This window comes from Pygocentrus nattereri, chromosome 9 (assembly GCF_015220715.1).
Source record: "Pygocentrus nattereri isolate fPygNat1 chromosome 9, fPygNat1.pri, whole genome shotgun sequence".
NCBI lineage: Eukaryota > Metazoa > Chordata > Actinopteri > Characiformes > Serrasalmidae > Pygocentrus > Pygocentrus nattereri.
Window position 1 is genome coordinate 12,760,072 of NC_051219.1, and position 6,809 is coordinate 12,766,880.

The following is a 6,809-nucleotide window of genomic DNA, read 5'->3' on the forward strand; positions in this document are numbered from 1 at the left end:
TATTTTGCAAGCTTCCCTTACAGAACAGTCACATATTGCTGCTGTCGGAAGAAAACCTCATATCTCCGACATGGTAACTTTACAGGAGAAGGAAAAAACAATGTATTTGATGTTTGATGTAAGGCAGTAGGGAGGTTAATTTGGGCTGTTGGTAACTTTCCTTAACTGTATGAATGTAGTAAATGTTTACCTGTAGTGTAATTAATGGAATTAGTGAGTACCTTTGGAATAATGTACTCTCCTATCTGGATGTCCTTTGTGGCCTTTCTAGGGAGGCTGAGTGGAGCAATGTTACCAATCCTCTGGATCTCGTGAATAACTGCATCAGTGTAGGGCAAATCATCCCTGTCCGCTGTGCTGGGCTGCCGTGATTGACCGATCACCTTGTCGATCTCAGCCTGAACCTTTTCTGTTGGTATCATAGGTAAAAGGCAAAGCAGAGGGAACATTATTATTAAGCAGGATATGCACCGATCAGCCATAACATTTAAAACTGTTTTCCACTCGAGTGAGTGTAGAAACAAGGAGATGGTTTTAGTGGCATGGCTGATCGCTGTATGTATGTAGCTGATCAGCAAAGACGTTTTGTGTCTGAAGTGTGTCTTCACGTTTACACTGCAGCTATGATGAAGCTGTGATCTGAAATAGACTTCCCTCTGCAGTTTCTGGTGTTGCCATCATGTTTACGGATGCATGATGAAATCATAATTATAGCCACATCGGCAGACAATTGCTTTAGAAATTGATTCATTCAGAAATTGATAGGAAATGAAATGGACTCGGACTGACGTTTGGATTGAAACATATTCCAAACTGATAGTCGATTGTGTTTTTATTGCACTTTGGATGAGCAAAACTTTTACGCGGGGTGGGGTGCTGGAGCCTATCCCAGCAGTCTCCGGGCGAAAGGCAGGATACACCCTGGACAGGTCGCCAGTCCATCGCAGGGCTGTAGCGCTTCAGTTGGATTTAATTCAAAAACTGCCTTTTTATAAAACACAATTACTGTTTATTTGCTGAATTTAACATACTGAAAAAAATGAACATAAAATATGACCTGTGCATTTAAAAGTTTTATTTATTTTTTGCCAATATGTGATACTCAGCAAATAAATAGAAATTGTATGCTAGAATTAGCAGAAGAAATGCTGTATTTAAGTTGTGTTAAAGTATTTTCACTTAGAAAATCAACAAAACGAAATCTGAGCAAGCATGGTGAAACTACTTATGAAAGTATGTAAAAAAATATCAGATATCTGCCCAGAACTGTCATATTGATGCACCCCTAATGCTGCTACCTATTCAATTGAAAAATATGTTGCATAGCTTAAAACAGTAGGAACAGCCTCAATTTTGAGGAGATTGTAGAGACTAAAGAAGTACATTTCAGACACTAAACATGTCTTGGCTGAATGAGTGTATTTGAGGCCAAACTATTCCTTTAAGGAAAGACACAATCAATTTCATTGGTAAATTTAAAAAGTAAATATGGTGTCTGCTTTGCACCTCCAGGTACTTGGCCATGTAGAGGAAGCCCCAGCGCAGGGTGGTGGAGGTAGTTTCAGATCCAGCAACAAACAGATCCACAGCGCACATGACCAGATTTTCTTCATGGAACTCTGCTGCCACATCAGCTTTGTTCTGGGCATGAAAAGGCACACAGGGGAAGAGCACCAGCTGCACTCAATAAGCTGTGAAGCCAAAATCAATGAAAAAACATTATCAAAAGCCACAGCAGGTCCTGGTAGGCACGTCGGTGGGTGAACGATTTGCTACAAAACTTCACACCAACCTTCTCGATCTCAGTCGGGTAGCAGTCAATGTAATCTCTGGGCTCATTAGCATCGGTCTTTTTTGTGCTGCTCAATCTCTGTCCTCACAAAGTTCTTCACTGCCTCCCAGTTCTTCAGCATCTCCTGGTGAGGCCCTGGCAGCAGCTTCATCACCACAGAAAAAGAGTTATGCAGCTGAACGAAACAGGGAAAGAATGAAACAGAGACGAAACACTGACTATTGATTATCACTTTGGAAATTCTCATATTGAATGAACAATATATAGACGGGTCAGATATTATCGAGTAAATGTTTAGGGCTATCAATCAAAGTTTGGAGAGGAGGAGCATGGCTGAAACCCCTCCTTCTTCCAATCTAACACACCCTAAATTTACATCCTCATCTTCTGGTCCCATGACGAAGGGCCATCCCATCTCCTGGGCTTTTAGCCCCCCCCCAATCAGTCTTCCCTCATACTACCGCTATGCTACCACTATGCCCTCATCCTACCACTAAATTTACACTAGTAATCACGTAATCTAAAGTTCATTGTGATGATAAAACAATACATGAAATAATGTAAAACAATTTTATATTGCAATCAAGAGGTTTAAAATATGCATTGTCATCATGCAAATTGCTAACAACTCACTTGAACTGAAGAAGGTGAATGTCAGTTGATGATTTAGTAATTAAATGAATGATCAAATTGAGTTAAGTAGTCATGACGGTTTGGCTGTCTTTTCAGAAATAAGTCTTGTCAGTGTGGTATTCAGACTGGAGTATTCAGTTTCCGTATGCAGGTTCTAGATATTTGTGTGCACTTTATTATATGAATGGAAACCTGAACCCAGATGGAAGCTTCGAACTCCATTGCTTCTTCAAACAGCTGCATCATCTTTCTAAACCTCTGGTCCGAGCACTCGAAGCGATGGCCGAACACCAGAGAGCAGATGATATTGGCCACACCATAGTTTGTGATCAAATGAGGATTGAAGGGCTTTCCTGTAGAAAGAAAACACAGTCCATGATCAGTTGCCCTTAAACACTGGCGTGACAACCAGGCCTGCGTTCATGATACCCCCAGCGCTTCTTTGATGCCCTGTACTGACCTTCATCACTTTCACTTCTAATTGTATTTGTCATGCAGTTTTCCAGCTCACCACTGTTCACTGCACATACTACTGCTCATAAGAGTGCTAGATGATTAACTGAACCCGGTATATTTTGGCAGGCAAACACACAACAGGACCATGAAACTAACATCATAAACCTAGGACATAAATCTCCAGATTGCAGTGGCATTCCCAAACTTTTGGATGTTCTTAGCTAAAACCTTCATCAAATACTCTCCCCCCTGTCTTGTCTAATGTACAGTGAGGTATGTGTTCTAAATCCCAACATATTACCAACATTTGCTGCCTAGTTGAGTTGTCTGTGTGAGGTTTCTGCTCCATGAAATTAACCAAACACAACTTTCATTCAGTCTAACACTGTGAATCCAAAAGTGGCTCATTTGGTCACAATTATATATTACGTTAGAAGTCCCTTAATAAAGTGTCTGTTAATGCTAGAAGTTGAAAGGGTGAACATTGATGAATATAAACCACCTTTTGAGAAGAAAAAACAAATTTAATCACTTCAGGGATTAATAACAGTTTGTTTGCTTTTCTAAGTACAAAAAGTGGCACCTCAAAACCTCCTTGTTTCTCTCTGTCAGGCAGCAGGTAACCTAACCAATGCATGCTGGATGAAGACGATCAGCGAATAGTTAACTTGTGATATAACCTGTGTTACACAATACTGGCAAAGATATTAGACTGAATGGTAGGAAGAGCATCACAGAATGTTGGCGCAAAAAGTAGGGCACAGCGATTTGGGTCAGGAAGTGTTTCTAAATTTCTAAAGCTTTTTTCTAATTCAAGTAGAAAAGGGGAAAAATAGTATTCAATGTGAACGGCACTTTTGATTTTTACACTGATACAACTACATCTACATTCCAGCTCAATAGTGCTGGATCACTTGTCATGTTCATAATGGCTATTTTATTTATTAATAACTCATTTGGTGTAGATTGAAATATACTGTAATTATCTGTTTATAATAAGTTGTCTGCCAGCTATTTGATCACCAGCTTTCATATATGAACCATTTTATTATAACTTCACTGTGGATGTTAATTTTGGTGTAACTTAATTTTTTCATTCTGGATATTAATGTCATTAAGACTTCATGCTGGATTTGAATGTTCTTCTTCATGGAATCATGTTTATCAACATACACCACATAACCAAAAGTATTCACTCATCCATCCAAATCATTGAATTCAGGTGTTCCAATCACTTCCATGGCCACAGGTGTATAAAGCCGAGCCCCCAGGCCTGCAGACTGCTTCTACAGACATTAGTGAAAGAATGGGTCGCTCTCAGGAGCTCAGTGAGTTCCAGCGTGGTACCGTGATGGGATGCCACCAGTGCAACAAGACCAGTCGTGAAATTTCCTCACTACTAAATATTCCACAATCAACTGTCAGTGGGATTATAACAAAGTGGAAGCGATTGGGAACGACAGCAGAGACAGAGCGGGGTCAGCGGATGCTGAGGAGCATAGTGCACAAATGTTGCCAACTTTCTGCAGAGTCAATCATTACAGACCTCCAAACTTCATGTGGCCTTCAGATCAGCTCAAGAACAGCGTAGAGAGCTTCATGGAATGGGTTTGCATGGCCGAGCAGCTGCATCCAAGCCTTACCTCACCAAGCGCAATTCAAAGCGTCGAATGCAGTGGTGTAAAGCACCGCCACTGGACTAGAGCAGTGGAGACGAGTTCTCTGGAGTGACTAATCTCGCTTCTCCATCTGGCAATCTGGTGGACAAGTCTGGATTTGGTGGTTGCCAGGAGACGGTACTTGTCTGACTGCATTGTGCCAAGTGTAAAGTTGTTTTTCAGGAGTTGGGCTCGGCCCCTTAGTTCCAGTGAAAGGAACTCTTAATGCTTCAGCACCAAGAGGTTTTGGACAATTTCATGCTCCCAACTTTGTGGGAACAGTTTGGGGACGGCCCCTTCCTGTTCCAACATGACTGTGCACCAGTGTGTCATGATTGGCCCCTCCCAGTCCTGTCCATGTGTTTGTGTTTGTGTTTTGGTTTTGTAACTCCTCCCATGATTGTTTGCACCTGTCCCTCGTTTTCCCTGTTATTTAAGCCCTGTGTTTGCCCCTTGCGTTTGCCGGTCTTTGTATTGGTCTATGTTTGTTTGCTTGAGTCTGTTTATAGTTTGTTTGTCATGTCTGACCCACGATCTGTCCGTATTGGCTCAAAGGGATAAGACATAAGATGTTTTATGAAATAAATGACATTGTACTGACATAATAAGAATAAACGTTCAACACATTTACAGCACTAAACATATTTAAACACTATACATAATTGCATCAATCATCTTATCCATGCCATGGAGCGAAGAGGGGGTGGTTTCCAGGCATATTTAACCTGATATCAGTACAATGATCTTAAGAATGCTGACATAAATAGTCATGTACAGTGTTTTAAATAAATTTAGTGCTGTAAATATGTTCAATGTTTATTCATATTATGTCAGTACAATGTCATTTATTTCATAAAACATCTTATGTCAGGTTGCGAGAACCGACATCAGCACTTAATAAATGTTCCAAGTAGTGCTTCATAAACACATTATTCAGTTCTTATGAATGCATCATGAAGTTCTTATGTAGGTAGGCTTCAAATAAAGTGTTACCTAAGTATGTTTCTTAGGTAGTTCATAAGGTTATTCATGCATCCCATCATGTAGCAAAAGAAGAAAACATACATACATAAATCTAAAGATGTGACCGAAAAAACAGCACTGCACCACTTATGTATTGATTTAAATGATATACAAGCATTTTCTCTGCTCTCACATACCTGATTGACTAAGTTCAAGCACAGAAATCACCTACGCTTTCAGTCATTCAGGACAGAAATATGAGAATTTATGGAACACAGATGTAGTCTTGGCTTATTCAGCCACACACACATTTACAAAACACACAATCCAGGTTACCAAAATATTTATTTTTCATCTTTTACAAAATTACACAATATTAACATATTCATCACAACTGAAAAGGTTTACCGAAGAATATAAAAGAGAGCATGACAAAGTCAGACTGTAGAGTTAAGGCACAAGGAAAAGATTAATGTATTAACCATAATAACCAATGTGTCCAGGAGAACGAGCAGGCACTTCTACAACATACAGCATAACTGTGCAATGTTTGTTTACGACACCTTTAGAGGGCGGCGGTGAGTAATGTTTGTTTACGACACCTTTAGAGGGCGGCGGTGAGTAATGTTTGTTTATGACACTTTCAGAGGGCGGCGGTGAGTAATGTTTGTTTACGACACGTTTAGAGGGCGGCGGTGAGTAATGTTTGTTTACGACACCTTTAGAGGGCGGCAGTGAGTAATGTTTGTTTACGACACCTTTAGAGGGCGGTGGTGAGTAATGTTTGTTTATGACACTTTTAGAGGGCGGCGGTGAGTAATGTTTGTTTACGACATGTTTAGAGGGCGGCGGTGAGTAATGTTTGTTTACGACATGTTTAGAGGGCGGCGGTGAGTAATGTTTGTTTACGACGTTTAGAGGGCGGCGGTGAGTAATGTTTGTTTACGACATGTTTAGAGAGCGGTGGTGAGTAATGTTTGTTTACGACATGTTTAGAGGGCGGCGGTGAGTAATGTTTGTTTACGACACGTTTAGAGGGCGGCGGTGAGTAATGTTTGTTTACGACACCTTTAGAGGGCGGCGGTGAGTAATGTTTGTTTACGACATGTTTAGAGGGCGGTGGTGAGTAATGTTTGTTTACGACACGTTTAGAGGGCGGTGGTGAGTAATGTTTGTTTACGACATGTTTAGAGGGCGGCGGTGAGTAATGTTTGTTTACGACATGTTTAGAGGGCGGCGGTGAGTAATGTTTGTTTACGACGTTTAGAGGGCGGCGGTGAGTAATGTTTGTTTACGACATGTTTAGA

General features: G+C 40.7%; 1 pseudogene; it reads right to left on the minus strand.

The window, feature by feature from the left end:
* Window positions 1-37: 37 nt before the first annotated feature.
* LOC108435534 lies at window positions 38-3,808 on the minus strand (annotated as a pseudogene).
* Window positions 3,809-6,809: the final 3,001 nt, after the last annotated feature.